The sequence below is a fragment of the Triticum aestivum genome, chromosome 2A, assembly GCF_018294505.1.
Source record: "Triticum aestivum cultivar Chinese Spring chromosome 2A, IWGSC CS RefSeq v2.1, whole genome shotgun sequence".
NCBI lineage: Eukaryota > Viridiplantae > Streptophyta > Magnoliopsida > Poales > Poaceae > Triticum > Triticum aestivum.
This window is the reverse complement of record NC_057797.1, coordinates 566,585,384-566,601,200: the sequence shown is the minus strand read 5'-3', so window position 1 is coordinate 566,601,200 and position 15,817 is coordinate 566,585,384. Positions and strand designations below refer to the sequence as shown.

Below are 15,817 nucleotides of genomic sequence, written 5' to 3'. Positions count from 1 at the left end.
GCTTCGAGGAGGACACCCAATAGGCTGATGTGGCACGTAACGTCTAGCAATCCCAGGGACCACCACACGCCTAGGAGCGACGGTGAACCTAGGACCAGCAGCCTGACCAGGGACAACAGCAGCGGCTGCATTCCCAGAATCAGCACCACGACCAGGGACATGGCCACGAACACCCCTACCACTTGGCCGAGGCATGGCGCCACGCCCAGCGGCAGGCACCTGCCGAGCGCCACGCCCACGCCTAGCGATAGGCTCAGCTCCAGCAGCAGGCACCCGCCGACTCACACCCCTACGCCTGTCAAGAGGCTCAGCTCCAGCGTCGGGCACCCGGCAAGCAGTGACATGATTAGAAACAGGGTCACGCCCTATATTAGAACCTCCACGGCCAGTGCCTCGTCCACGACGACCAGTAGAACGCCCACGGCCACGGCCACGACCACCTACCAACCCAACACCAGCCTCGACCGTGCCATGAGCATGAGCCGCAACTGGACCACGGGCCATTTCAACAACCCAACAACATCATACACACACGCTAGACAAATAAGAAGCAAGAAACATGTAAGCATACATCAGAGAATAGCATAACAATAGGCAGCAGAGTATAAAATATGATACATATAATTATATACTGCATGAGCAGCATAACCAGGAACACGATAAAACTGTCATTGAATAAAGGAACAACGAATAAGACCGTAATTGAATAAAGGAACAATTAATGTTTCACATTTTATTACAACCAAACACTTACTATAGTGTACATACACACGAGGATAATGTACACACATTTTATCAATAATTTCTTCCAGACTTGGAATTCCCTAAGTAAACATTGTATGTATGGTCGATATAAAACAGTAGATCTTTTACAACCAAGAAAATTGTGTAAACACGATCCAGACAATATAGAAGTAAATACCCCCTCGACGATTGCTACCCAAGCAGTTCTTAGTGCATCATTTAAATAATATATGTACATATATCATAATATAAATAGAGAGTTTTCTTATCTACTAAAGCAAGCAAAGTGCTTTTTCATTGGATAAATATAAATACATAAAATCATACAGACCTAAAACCAAATGCATCTCTTTGTAGCTCTTATGATCACAGGAAAGGCCATAAAGGGAGACCCCAAAGTTAGCATTGATTTTGTACCTGCATATAATTGCAGCAATAGAGTGCTCTGCTATTGGTGGTGTCCTTTTTAAACATCCTCAGCGGTTACCTGCATAAGAAAAGGAGAACGGTAAAGAAAGGATACAGTTTAGGAAGGACAAAAAAGAATAATAGCAGGCCTGGAAATGAGCCTAGGATGGAAAACAAATGATGTCATGCCATGCTTTCTCAGCTATTTTTGGGTCATGAAAAAGGAAGATACAATGTATAATAAGAGTGGAAGATACAAAAAGACAACAAATTTAAACAATTCAACACAGATTCAAGACAGACTCAATTTCTTCTGTACTTGGAATGAAACAACTCCATACTCATAATGTATAATACCATCGAAGAAAAAAAGATTACACCTACCATAACAATAATCTAATATCACCTCCTCCTTTAAATAATGAAAAGGGAAATCAAATGGCATAAAACAGCCTTCTCTAAAGCTCAGTTATATTAGTGAAATAAAGGAGACCACATCCACCCAACAAAAGATATGTTATCAATTTGTCATTGAGCTTTGGTAGTCGCGGTCAAAGGTTATTAAGTTTTTATTTCCACAATCACAAGATACATATGCATTAAATATTGGAACACGCTAAAGATTCTAGTTCTCACTCCACTGCAAAACTGGAAATAATCACATAATGGTTCATGGAATCCTGGAAATATTGGAACCGCGTCAATTACAATATCATGCTGCCAATAAATCCTGGTTCGCCCTTGCTCTTCTCTTTGTGAAATTCATTTAGACAAAAGATTGACGGTGGTTTGAATTTTCTCATGACCAAAACACCATCCTCTTCTTTACCAGAATATAAAGTAGCAACCCTATCTACAGAATCAAATTTAAGTATACTTAACAATGCAAAGTATCACATTGTGCCAAGGAACTGCAGAAATGAGGCTCCACGCATACAGATGTGCCCAAAGAAGTAATCACATACATGAGAAGTCAACATATATATGTTCTGCACATGCAGTATTCGTATTATAGATAGGTATACTATATTTGGAAGAAGAATGTGCCAGGCCAGACTCATAAATAAGAATGGCATGATAAGTAAAAAAACAACGGTGGCACAAGCTAATCTGGGAACCAGTGGTATTTAGATCGTTTAATAGATTCATTAGGTGAGCATACTATAAATAGTGTTTTCATAAAGATAAGGTGCTATTTTAAAATGAGTCAGATTGTGTACTCTCAACAGAAAGAACGATCATCTTCATTAACTCTCATAGTCAACATACCCTGAAGCTGACTAAAATACTATTGGTCTGGAAAATAACAGAGATAAGTCACCTGCCTCATCTACTTATCATTTAGGAGAGGGTTAGTATGTATATGAAGCAAATTCTCTGAGCAGCTTCTCAGAACATATTTCTACCACATAAATCTAGATTTACACCACTAGTAGAAAAATGGTCAAATGTGAAGCACATTACTGCCGGTTTGAATTTGAGCCGGCACTAATGTGACCATTAGTGTCGGTTCCAACGGCTAGGCGGGCGGGCATCATTAGTACCGGTTCGTGGGCAACCTTTAGTACCGGTTCATGCCAAGAACCGGTACTAATGAGGCTGTGTCAGGCTATGGTCAGGCTGGGGCCCCCACGAAGACCTTTAGTATCGGTTCATGCCATGAACCGGTACTAGAGTTTCTTAGTAAACTGATTTTTAGTCCCACCTCGCCAAGAGAGAGGCAGTGTGAGCGGTTCATAAGCCATGAGTGCACAGACAATGACGAAGAGTTGCAATTCTCACCTGCATGTTGATTAGCTTCAAGCCTTGCAGAATAGCATAGATTGCACTAAGCTATGTGCAGTGCAGTCTACACTATTCCGAAAGGCTTGAAGCAAATTAACCAGGATTGCACCTCTTTTTTATTTTTAATAACTTATTTGAACTCTGGACTTCTTTTGTGTTCAGTATGCAGCATTCAAAGCAACGTCATCAATTTCCAACATGTTCTGACATCATTTGTTGTTTTTCGGTCATTTACCTAATTGTTTGGAGAGCTAAATGACCGTGAAATTGAAAATCACTACAAAATGAATCCTGAAAATGTTGAAACTTGGCATGGTATCATCATATCACCCGCATAGTGATACGTCTCCAACGTATCTATAATTTTTGATTGCTCCATGCTACTTTATCTATTGTTTTAGGCAATATTGGGCTTTATTATCCACTTTTATATTACTTTTGGGACTAACCTATTAACCAGAGGCCCAGCCTAGATTTGCTGTTTTATGCCTATTTCAGTGTTTCGAGGAAAATGAATATCAGACGGAGTCAAAACGGAATGAAATCAACTGGAGAAGTTATTTTTGGAAGGAAACCCACCTGATGGACTTGGACCCCACGTCAGAAGATACGGGAGGTGCTCACGAGGGTGGGGGGCGCGCCCAGGGGGCGCGCCCCCTGCCTCGTGGGGCCCCCGTAGCTCCACCGACGTTCTCCCTCCACCCATATATACCTACGTACCCTAAAACTTCCAGAACAGAAGATAGATTGGGAGTTCCGTCGCGGCAAGCCTCCAGAACCACGAAAAACCAATCGGGACCCCTTTCCGGTACCCTGCCGGAGGGGGGATCCATCACCAGTGGCCATCTTCATCATCCCGGCGCTCTCCATGACGAGGAGGGAGTAGTTTTCCCTCGGGGCTGAGGGTATGTACCAGTAGCTATGTGTTTGATCTCTCTCTCGTGTTCCTCTATGGCACGATCTTGATGTATCCCGAGCTTTGCTATTGTAGTTGGATCTTATGTTTCTTCTCCCCCTCTACTCTCTTGTGATGAATTGAGTTTCCCCTTTGAAGTTATCTTATCGGATTGAGTCTTTTATGAACACTTGATGTATGTCTTGCCGTGCTTATCTGTGGTGACAATGGGATATCACGTGCCACTTGATGTATGTTTTGGTGACCAACTTGCGGGTTCCGCCCATGAACCTATACATAGGGGTTGGCACACGTTCTTGATTCTCCGGTAGAAACTTTGGGGCACTATTTGAAGTACTTTTATGTTGGTTGGATAAATCTGAGATTGTGTGATGCATATCGTATAATCATGCCCACGGATACTTGAGGTGACAATGGAGTATCTAGGTGACATTAGGGTTTTGGTTGATTTGTATCTTAAGGTGTTATTCTAGTGAAAACTCCAGGGTTGTTTGTGACACTTATAGGAATAGCCCAACGGATTGATTTGAAAGAATAACTTTGAGGTGGTTTTGTACCCTACCATAATCTCTACGTTTGTTCTCCGCTATTAGTGGCTTCGGAGTGACTCTTTGTTGCATGTTGAGGGCTCGTTATATGATCTATCTATGTTATTATTGTTGAGAGAACTTGCACTAGTGAAAGTATGAACCCTAGGCCTTGTTTCCACACATTGCAATACCATTTACACTCACTTTTACCACTTGCTACCTTGCTGTTTTTATTATTTCAGATTACAAATACCTTTATCTACCATCTATTTTGCACTTGTATCACCATCTCTTCGCCGAACTAGTGCACCTATACAATTTACCATTGTATTGGGTGTGTTGGGGATACAAGAGACTCTTTGTTATTTGGTTGCAGGGTTGCTTGAGAGAGACCATCTTCATCCTACGCCTCCTACGGATTGATAAACCTTAGGTCATCCACTTGAGGGAAATTTGCTACTGTCCTACAAACCTGTGCACTTGCAGGCCCAACAACGTCTACAAGAAGAAGGTTGCGTAGTAGACATCACATAGCATGCGCGAAAGAGTAGAGAGGGTCACGGCAAAAACTGGACGCACTTTGTGTACAAACTGGACAAACTCTTTCGGAGTATCAGGGTTTCGGACGAGAACTCATCTGTTACACGGCCACTTCAATGTTTTTTAACTTATTTGAACTCCGGACTTCTTTTGTGTTCAGTATGCAGCATTCAAAGCGACGTCATCAATTTCCAACCTGTTCTGACATCATTTGTTGTTTTTGGGTCATTTACCTAATTGTTTAGAGAGCTAAATGACCGTCAAATTGAAAATCACTACAAAATGAATCCTGAAAATGTTGAAACTTGGCATGGTATCATCATATCACCCGCATAGCATGCGCAAAAGAGTAGAGAGGGTCACGGCAAAAACTGGACGCACTTTGTGTACAAACTGGACAAACTCTTTCGGAGTATCAGGGTTTCGGACGAGAACTCATCTGTTACACGGCCACTTCAATGTTTTTTAAACTTATTTGAACTCCGGACTTCTTTTGTGTTCAATATGCAGCATTCAAAGCGACGTCATCAATTTCCAACATGTTCTAACATCATTTGTTGTTTTTTGATCATTTACCTAATTGTTTAGAGAGCTAAATGACCGTGAAATTGAAAATCACTACAAAATGAATCCTGAAAATGTTGAAACTTGGCATGGTATCATCATATCACCCTCATAGCATGTGCGAAAGAGTAGAGAGGGTCACGGCAAAAACTGGACGCACTTCATGTACAAACTGGACAAACTCTTTCGGAGTATCAGGGTTTCGGACGAGAACTCATCTGTTACACGGCCAGTTTAATGTTTTTTAAACTTATTTGAACTCCGGACTTCTTTTGTGTTCAGTATGCAGCATTCAAAGCGATGTCATCAATTTCCAACATGTTCTAACATCATTTGTTGTTTTTCGATCATTTACCTAATTGTTTAGAGAGCTAAATGACCGTGAAATTGAAAATCACTACAAAATGAATCCTGAAAATGTTGAAACTCGGCATGGTATCATCATTTCACCCACATAGCATGTGCGAAAGAGTAGAGAGGGTCACGGCAAAAACTGGACGCACTTCGTGTACAAACTGGAAATAGAAGAAAATAAATAGAAGAAAAGAAATAATGCAGAAAATAAAAAAACTATACAAAAAAATTACTCAAAAATAAATAAACGAAAATAAATAATGTAGAAAAGAAAAAAAACTATATGAAAAACTACTCAAAAATAAATAGAAGAAAATAAATAATGCAGAAAAGAAAAAACTATATAAAAATTTGTTGGCGCGCTGCCCAGTGGGCCTGCCAGACCTAGGGTGTGCAAATGCAGGGCCAGAAGGGCCAGCAGGCTCACAGGGCAGCACGCCCTAGTTAATTAGGCCCAGAAGCCTGCTATATAGAGAAGCTCAAACGAGCAGCCGCGGCTGGGTTTATAAACCAGTGCGGCTGCCCTTCGCTTGGCGAGTGGGACTAAACATTGTGCAACGCCGGTGGCAGCGCATAACCTTTAGTACCGGTTGGTGGCACGAACCGGTACTAAAGGGGCCGTTTCCTGCTCCTTGGCCTGGCAAAAATTGGCTTTTAGTACCGGTTGGTGGCTCCAACCGGCACTAAAGATCCCTCCTATGTATATGGAACCTACGAAAAAATCAGTTTTATCGACCACCAGTAGTTCTTCTCGATCCGACTTCTTCGCCGCGCCGGTCGCCCCATCACGCGCTGCCCTCGCCGCCCCCGCCGCCCGTTGTCGCCGTCATCGCCGTCGCCCATGCCACCCGTCGTCGCCGTCACCGCCGTCATGCCCGCCACCTGTCGTCACCGTCACCGCCCGGCCCGTCGCCGCCGCCTCTCGCCCACCGCGCCCGTACCCGTCGTCCCCCGCCGTCGCCCGTATGTCGCTGCCCCCCGGTCGTACACACACACACACACAGAGAGAGACACACACACCACACATACACACACATACACACACATTGTTTGTACTTATTTTCTATTTTCTGTTGTTTAGATTAATGTTAGATAAATTACGTAGATAATAATGTTAGAATGTTAATGTTAGATGAATTATATGGAAAAAATGTTAAATATTAATGTCAAATATATTTTACATGAATTAGAACAAGTTGAACTAGTTGAATTAGTATAGCTAGATATTAATTAGGTATATATATGAGATTTGAACTAGTTGAATTAATATAACTAGTTTATTTTTAATATGAAAATTAATAGAACAAGTTTATTTTTAGTAAGAAAATTTAGGTATATGAGATTTGATGATCTAATCAAAATATTACTATATAGAACTACGTACTTTATTTTAGTAAGAAATTAATAGAACTAGTTTATTTTTAGTAAATGCTTAGTTGAATTAATAGAACTAGTTTATTTAGTTGAATTAATAGAACTAGTAAGTGTTTAATGTTTCACCTATATATGAACATATATGTTAGATATATATTTAATTTAGTTATATGAGATTTCATTATCTAATTAACATTTTATTATATAGAACTAGCTACCTTATTTTTAGTAAGAAAATTAATAGAAGTAGTTTAGTTGAATTAATTAGTTGAACTAGTTAGTTGAATTAGTTCAATTAATTAGGTATATTCTTCGTAAGTGCTTAGTTGAATTAGTTCAATTAATTAGTTGAACTAGTTGAATTAACAGAATTAGTTGAATTAATAGAACTAATAAGTGTTTAATGTTTCACCTATGAACATAGGAATGTCGTCTGACGACGAACACGATTTCATTATGTACGAATACTGCGAAGACTAGCGCGGCCTGTGTGGCAGAAATTTTCTAGTTGATGATAGACGCTTCAGCATCAAGCTGGATGAGAACTTCGAAGTGGATACAGTAAGTCACAACGACAAGTCTTTTTTCGTAATTAAGCATGACTTATGCTTCATTTGCTTCACCTTTTAATTTTAATTTTTCACTATTCTACTAGCCTATCCCCTGCCATGCAAGAATTTTTATATTGGATAAGATATGTTTCAGTCCTAACGAAACTATGGAGGTAAAAAGAGTTTACTTGAAGACCGAGCATGGTTATACCTTCAACGTCAAATTATACAATGCAGATACATACACCTATTTTTAATGCAAAACTTGGCAAGCAGTATGCAAGGCTTATGCATTTGAGCCTGATATTGTTATCACCTTTGATATTCGTCCGGAAGATGATATTGAAGGTAATAGAGAGATCTGGGTCGATGTGCAGACGCCTCCAGTTCTACCATTATGTGAGTTTCTCAACCATATTTATGTCTTCAATATTAGATTATTTGAACCAGTTGAATAATTAATAGATCTCAATTTATATTGATAGCTTACTTCCAATCAAGCAAACATGTCCGGCGCTTGGTAGACATGACCGTCCACTGTCCCGGGGCTGAACTAAACTGCGAGGAGACAAGTCATTATGTTTCATGGATTGAGGATCTTGATGCTGTCAAGACAATTTTCTTTCCTGCACTTAGAAATGTTAGTACTCAAAACGTGCGACCAATAGTGTTCGTACTGAACTACGGTCACATATATTTAAAAAAGATGGTAAGATTTCTACTATTTCTCCTCAGTGCATCTTTTGCATATATTATTTTTTAAGCTAAACTTCATTGCTAAGTATGTTACTATATGATGTTCTTCAACAGGGACTCCCGATGAATGTTGTGCCTGATTGGATCGAGACTAAAGGTACCATGAATATTGTTAGCTTACGGCCAAGATATCCTACAATGCACTTTAGTTCATTTAGGATTTCTAATAGCGAGGAATGCTTAATAGTAAAAGACTGGAGCAAAATTGTGAACGATCACAGAGAAGTACTAGGGGGCAGCAATCAGAAGCGCAACCCACGATTAGGAGACAGGTTCATCTGCATGCTCTAATATGATGAATCAGCAAAGCTATACATGTTCTATACTATTTTACCTGAGAGAGAGCAACAGGAGTGATTAATTAGCTAGTTCATGCTCTTAGTACTTGTCCTCTCATGTCCGTGTTCTTCGTCCTGAACTTAATCTCAAAGAGTGATTTGCTTTTGTGGTGTTATGAACGCTTATAATATCATTACCATGTTGAACTCGATGATATCTTTGCTATGAAAACCGTTGGTGATGATATATATGATGCAAGAGTTTTTATATTAATTAATATGATGATGATGATGAGTTATTATATCATTTATGAAAGAAATTGCATATTAGTTTCAACTGGATGGATTCTAGCTAAGTGATCAAGTATATGCCATATCCATATTACCTCGATCACTTAAGTAGGTGATCAAGTATATATAATATGGATATGACATATACTTGATGACTTAGCTAGGATCCACATGCATCCAATCAAACTAATCACCTAATGATTTAACAACTCATTATAATGTAAAACAATCACTAAATTAAATTGAAAACACAAAATTAAAGTTAAAATAAAAAATAAAACCAAAACACACCAAAACATTTAGTACCGGTTGGTGTTACCAACCGGTACTAATGTCCTACGCGCCCACGGAGTTGGCTCGTGCCACGTGGTTGCCCTTTAGCACCGGTTCGTGCTGAACCGGTACTAAAGGGGGGGGGGGCTTTAGTGCCTACAATTTAGTGTCAGTTACCGAACCGGCACTAAAGGCCCTTACGAACCGGTGCTATTGCCCGGTTCTGCACTAGTGCACATCTAAATAGTACCTACATGCTCAAGTTTGACGTAATAGAACATGAAGCAGAGAAGGGGAGAGGAGGAAGACCTGTGGCGTTGAGGCTGCTGCCCTGCTGCCCTTCTACATCACCACAGATCCTACATCACCACAGAGTACCATCGTCACGCGTGCGCTAACAGTAGCTTAGATCGGAAATCCGCGGTCAGAGGGGCCGAAACCGTGCGAAGCAAAGGGGCGAGTAGGGGGGAAGGGCGGGGTGGGAAGGGGGGGGGTGGGGGAGCTCACCATGGTGGGGATCTCACGAGGAGGCGGCGCCGGTGACGGTGTAGAAGGAACCGGTGCCCACCGAACTCGTCGGCGTCGATACCATCAGACGGTCAACCGTCTCCTCCCAGCAACGGCGAGGGGCGAGCTCGACGGGAGAGCAGCGCGACGGCAACGATCTCGGCGGCAGGAGATGAAAGGGGAGAAGTGGATAGGAGCACGGCGGCGGCTGTAGGCGGCGTGCTACGATGGGCAGTGTCGAGAGAGGGAGAGAGAGCTGGAGAGGAACAATGCGGCGGCTAGGTTTGCGACAGGAGAAGGAGACGGCAGGGCTTTTACCTCAGAGCGAAATTCCAAGAATGCCCTCGGGGGGCGATCAAAACTACACACGGTGGACACGCGGCGAATACTGTTTCGATCTACAGTTTTACAGTTCGATCCGACGAACGGGATCCTTCTGGGGCATGATCGGATGGACGAGAACGCATCAAGGGCCAGATCCGACGGCCCGGAATCGCTAAAGTCCAAGGAGGCTGGGTTACTCCCACTATGTATCTTAGGCGATGCCTTTCAGATGGGTCATGGGTATAGCACGTACGCTCATCAGAGAGGCCACATGCATGCATGGTAAAATGAATGCCTTTCAGATGGGTCATGGGTATAGCACGTACGCTCATCAGAGAGGCCACATGCATGCATGGTAAAATGAAGGAGCGCTGCTGGGACACCCCAAGTTTACAGGTGACGGGACCATGATCGATTGTTTTCGCATCAGGGAACATCGGTCCGATGCCCTGCCACCAAATACTACCCAAAATTAGTACACGAAGCATCTCCACCGAATCAATCTGATGTAGTTCTTGCTTGACCTAATTCGATTCGACCGGTCCGGTACTTGGAGGAGACCTCGCCGCTCATGCATGTTGGAGCGTCGCAAGCTCACGGGTATGGCAACGTAAAATCAAGGATCTTTGAGGATCTTTCAACATCAGTGATCGGCGTAGGGCCATGCAAGCCGAGCTTGACAGGCTCTTTTTGACATTTCAGTCAGTCTGTGCCTTTTGTCTACGATTCCGCATCGCCCCCAAAAGATGCTAGATATGAATTCATGCACCTACGGACAATACTGCCAGGTGCACGGCCAGGCCGCAAGGAAAAACTAGTACTACCGGGGAAGAAAGATGGGCAGACCAGTCATCGGTGACGTGTGTAATGTGTGCCAGCGTGTTTGATTTGATCATCCAGTGCTAGTACTGCGTTAAGCTCTCCCTGCGAGGTGGGATCAACTAGTGGCAACAAGCATAATAGCAACTCCAGTGGATTCTCCAAAACGATTTTCTCCAAAAATGTTTTGGACTGCACTCCAACAAAAATTAGAGGATGTGGAGAACAAATCCAGCTTGAACAACTCGAAACCACCGCTTCTTTTGATCTAGAACTGCCGAACCAATCCACTTTGAAATATTTTCTGTTTGCTCGGACACTTTCAAGCACACTATTTTTCATCGGCACTTCCGAGCTGTCTCGGTTTGCTTCTATGTTGGTCACAACATAAGCTCGGTACATCCGCTTCTTTTCTATTAGTACTTTCAAGCTGTGACTTACTCTTTTCTACGAATTCTCATTTTGAGAACGGTTTGTTTACTATGGTACTACCTAGCAACTGGTTTTATCCGATACTTTCAAGCCGTTTTATCTTCACAGAAAATGTGTTACATTTTTTCGTTTCGAACCACCACTCAACCACCTATCGGTATTTCTGACTATTGTATTTCATCTGGTTCATGAATGTTATCCTAACTGTTCAAATGTATTTGAACCATTTCAATAGTTTCCCTGGTTTACCACCAGTGCTTCTGAACCTAGTTTATTTTATTTTATTAGTAATGGCCAAGTTTGAACTCTCTGTATTTTTCTCGAATAACAAAGCTTGTGTATCTTTTCATTGTCGGAATGGATTCTCTATAAATATCCTCCCATGCACGCTCTAGTTGCAACCATCTCCTACCATCACAAGTCATTCTACTCTTGCAAGCCACTCCACACCACTCTATCCCATTTCACTCCACTCCATTAATCTTCGCCATTGGGTAACAGAGATTCAAGACACGAAAAGAAGAAAGAAGTGTTGAGTGATTCCATGTGTTTTCGATCTTTGAAAGCCAATAACTCCCTTTCTTGAATCCCTACATATTAAATACATATCTTGGCACAGTTGTTGGAGGCTCTTATGCACGCGAGTGGGACTAAACTTGTAACAACCGGGTCTCCGATGTCGGCCTGTCAGTACATGAGCCAAATGATGTGTACTTAGCACGGTTGTTGGAGACTCGTATGTACATGACTGCGACCAGTCTTGGTAACCTCCTGGGTCCCATCTGTTAGGCCCTCAGTGCATGAACCAAATGATGTATACATGAGCACTAGTAGAAAAAGGGTCAAACGTGAAGCATATTAGTGCCGGTTTGAATTTGAGCCGGCACTAATGTGTGCATTAGTGCCGGTTTCAACGGCTAGCCGGCCGCTCTCATTAGTACCGGTTCGTGGTGAACCTTTAGCACCGGTTCGTGCCACGAACCGGTATTAAAGTGAGTGGTGGCAGGATGTTGTCAGTCCGGGGCCCCTCCAGCATCTTTAGTACCGGGTCGTATCATGAACCGGTATTAAAGGTCGTCCTACATAGACCCTTCGTCCACCCGAGCTCACTCTGTTCTTCCCCTTTCCCCTCTCCTCTCTGTTCTTTTCCCTCTTCCTCTCAAGCTCATCACACATTTTGCCCAAAATTTGTCAAGATTTGAAGGCCCCCATCCATTCAAATGATCACAAAGGTTAGCAACTTTTTCCTTTCATCTCTCATTGCTAGATTAGCTCGTGCAATGCTTTATATAGTGATTGATTTTTTAGTTTAGTAATTTGGGAGGAATTATATATATGTGCTAGTATTTGATTTATATGCATTTAGAGGTTAAAAATAACACTTAGTTTGCATATGTAGGTGTGGTTTACGTAGTATCTTCTAAATCTCCGTCGTAACCACCGTCGATCGCTCGCAACGTCCCGTCGCCGGCACCACCTTGTGGTGAGCCTCCTGTTCATGAAGTTTTATATAAAAAATTGATGTTTGTGTGATTTGGATATATAGTTACTCGTATAATTATCTTACCCATACGTTGTTTGTTATACATAGTGTCATGGTTTTGATATCCATCCCCGTCGGCCCTCGTCCAGGTTATGATTCGGATGTGGTATATTCTCTTTTAAAACTATTCATTGCATTTCGTGTTTATGACAAATTATGCCCATCAAGTTGACATAGATATTTGTATGTAGGAGGTAGTTGAACCGGAAATTCCAACCGACCCTATTGTCGAGAGGTTAAATTTAGTTGAAAGAGAAAACGAGGATTTGAAGGAAAAATTGAAAAGAATTGAGGGGGAGAAGATGGAATTGGAGTTGCATGTTGCCGATGTCATCGATGATCACAAGATTAAGATGGAGAAAATGCGCTTGAAGATTAGAAAGATTAGAAAATATGCCATTCATAGTGAGGCTTGGTATCATTATGTTGTTGGATCAATTGTTACCTTAGTTGCGATCTTGATCGCATTTGTTGTTGCATTTAAATTCTTTAGCTAGAGAGTTATTTGTTTGTTGCATTTAAGTGTTGTATGATCTTTATGAATGAACTTTATGTATTGTATTAATTTGATGTTTTCGGTGCTGTGTATTGAAGATGAGCCGGCAATGGATGTACGATGATCGATGCTCTTCCGAGTTCATTAATGGCGTGCGTACTTTTCTGCTTGCGGCTGAGGCAAACAAGCGAGCGGATGGTTTTATGCCTTGTCCATGTGCTGGCTGTAAGAATGGTCACAATTACTCTACGTCAAGAACCATTCACGTCCACCTGTTTGAGTCCGATTTCATGCCCCATTATAATGTTTGGACCAAGCATGGAGAAAGAGGGGTTATGATGGAAGACAATGAAGAAGAAGAGGACGACGACAGCTATCCTGGCCATGGGTTCCCTGAATACGATGATACAACAATGAGGGAAGAAGCTGAGCCGGTAATGCGGGAAGAAGCTGAGCCGATAATGCGGGAAGAAGCTGAAGAAGAGGCATCGGATGAGCTCGTTGATGATCTAGGTCGGGCCATTGCCGATACAAAGAGAAACTGTGCAAGTGATTTGGAGAAGAAGAAGTTGGAGCGCATGTTAGAGGATCATAAAAAATTGTTGTACCCGAATTGCGTAGGTGACAAGAAAAAGCTGGGCACCACACTGAAATTGCTGCAATGGAAGGCAGAGAATGGTGTATCTGACAAGGGATTTGAAAAGTTGCTGGTAATGATAAAGGATATGCTTCCAAAGGACAACGAATTGCCCGAGAGTACGTACGAAGCAAAGAAGGTTGTCTGCCCTCTAGGGTTAGAGGTGCAGAAGATACATGCATGCCCTAATGATTGCATCCTCTACCGCGGTGAGTACGAGGATTTGAACGCTTGCCCGGTATGCGGTGCATTGCGCTATAAGATCAGCCGCGATGACCCTGGTGATGTCGAGGGCGAGCGCCCCAGGAAGAAGATTCCTGCCAAGGTGATGTGGTATGCTCCTATAATACCACGGTTGAAATGTTTGTTCCAAAACAAAGAGCATGCCAAGGCGATGCGATGGCACAGAGAAGAACGTAAGAAAGACGGAAAGTTGAGAGTACCCGCTAATGGGTCGCAGTGGAGAAAAATCGAAAGAAAGTACGGGAAGGAGTTTGCAGATGACGCAAGGAACGTATGGTTTGGTCTAAGCGCAGATGGCATTAATCCTTTTGGGGAGCAGAGCAGCAACCATAGCACCTGGCCTATGACTCTATGTTTGTATAACCTTCCTCCTTGGTTGTGCATGAAGCGGAAGTTCATTATGATGCCAGTGCTCATCCAAGGCCCTAAGCAACCCGGTAACGACATTGATGTGTACCTAAGGCCATTAGTTGAAGAACTCTTACAACTGTGAAATGGAACAGGTGTACGTGCGTGGGATGAGCACATGGGGAAGAATTTGACCTAAAGGCATTGCTGTTCGTGACCATCAATGATTGGCCTGCTCTCAGTAACCTTTCAGGACAGACAAACAAGGGATACCGCGCATGCACACACTGTTTGGACAATACCGACAGTATATATTTGGCTAATTGTAAGAAGAATGTGTACCTGGGACATCGTCGATTTGTTCCGAGCAGGCATCCCGTAAGAAAGAAAGGCAAGCATTTCAAATGTGAGGCGGATCACCGGACGAAGCCTCGCCACCGTATTGGTGCTGATGTACATGATATGGTCAAAGATTTGAAGGTGGTTTTTAGAAAGGGTACTGGTGGACAACCTGTTCCGAATGACGCTGACGGACGCGCACCCATGTGGAAGAAAAAATCTATATTTTGGGACCTGCCCTATTGGAAAGACCTAGATGTCCGCTCCGCAATCGACGTGATGCACGTGATGAAGAATCTTTGTGTGACCCTGCTTGGTTTTTTGGGCGTGTATGGGAAGACAAAAGATACACCTGAGGCACGGGAGGACCAGCAACGTATGCACGGAAAAGACGGCATACATCAGGGTCATGCAAGCTACGCTCTTACCAAAGAAGAGAAGGAAATCTTCTTTAAATGCCTGCTCAGTATTAAGGTACCGTCTGGCTTCTCGTCGAATATAAAGGGAATAATAAACATGGCAGAGAAAAAGTTCCAGAATCTAAAGTCTCATGACTGCCACGTGATTATGACGCAACTGCTTCCGGTTGCATTGTGGGGGCTTCTACCGGAAAACGTTCGATTAGCCATTGTGAAGCTATGTGCATTTCTCAATGCAATCTCTCAGAAGGTAATCGATCCAGAAATCATACCAATGTTAGAGAATGATTTGGTGCAATGTCTTGTCAGTTTCGAGTTGGTGTTCCCACCATCCTTCTTCAACATC

The 15,817-nt window shown here is 42.6% G+C and overlaps 1 long non-coding RNA gene across 1 annotated transcript; it reads right to left on the bottom strand.

Moving 5' to 3' along the window:
- Nucleotides 1–494: 494 nt before the first annotated feature.
- On the bottom strand, nt 495–9,735 carry LOC123185583 (uncharacterized). The gene is made up of 3 exons (XR_006493441.1): nt 9,674–9,735; nt 1,162–1,231; nt 495–535 (listed from the first exon to the last, which is right to left on the bottom strand). It is a non-coding gene; the product is annotated as an uncharacterized lncRNA (long non-coding RNA).
- Nucleotides 9,736–15,817: the final 6,082 nt, after the last annotated feature.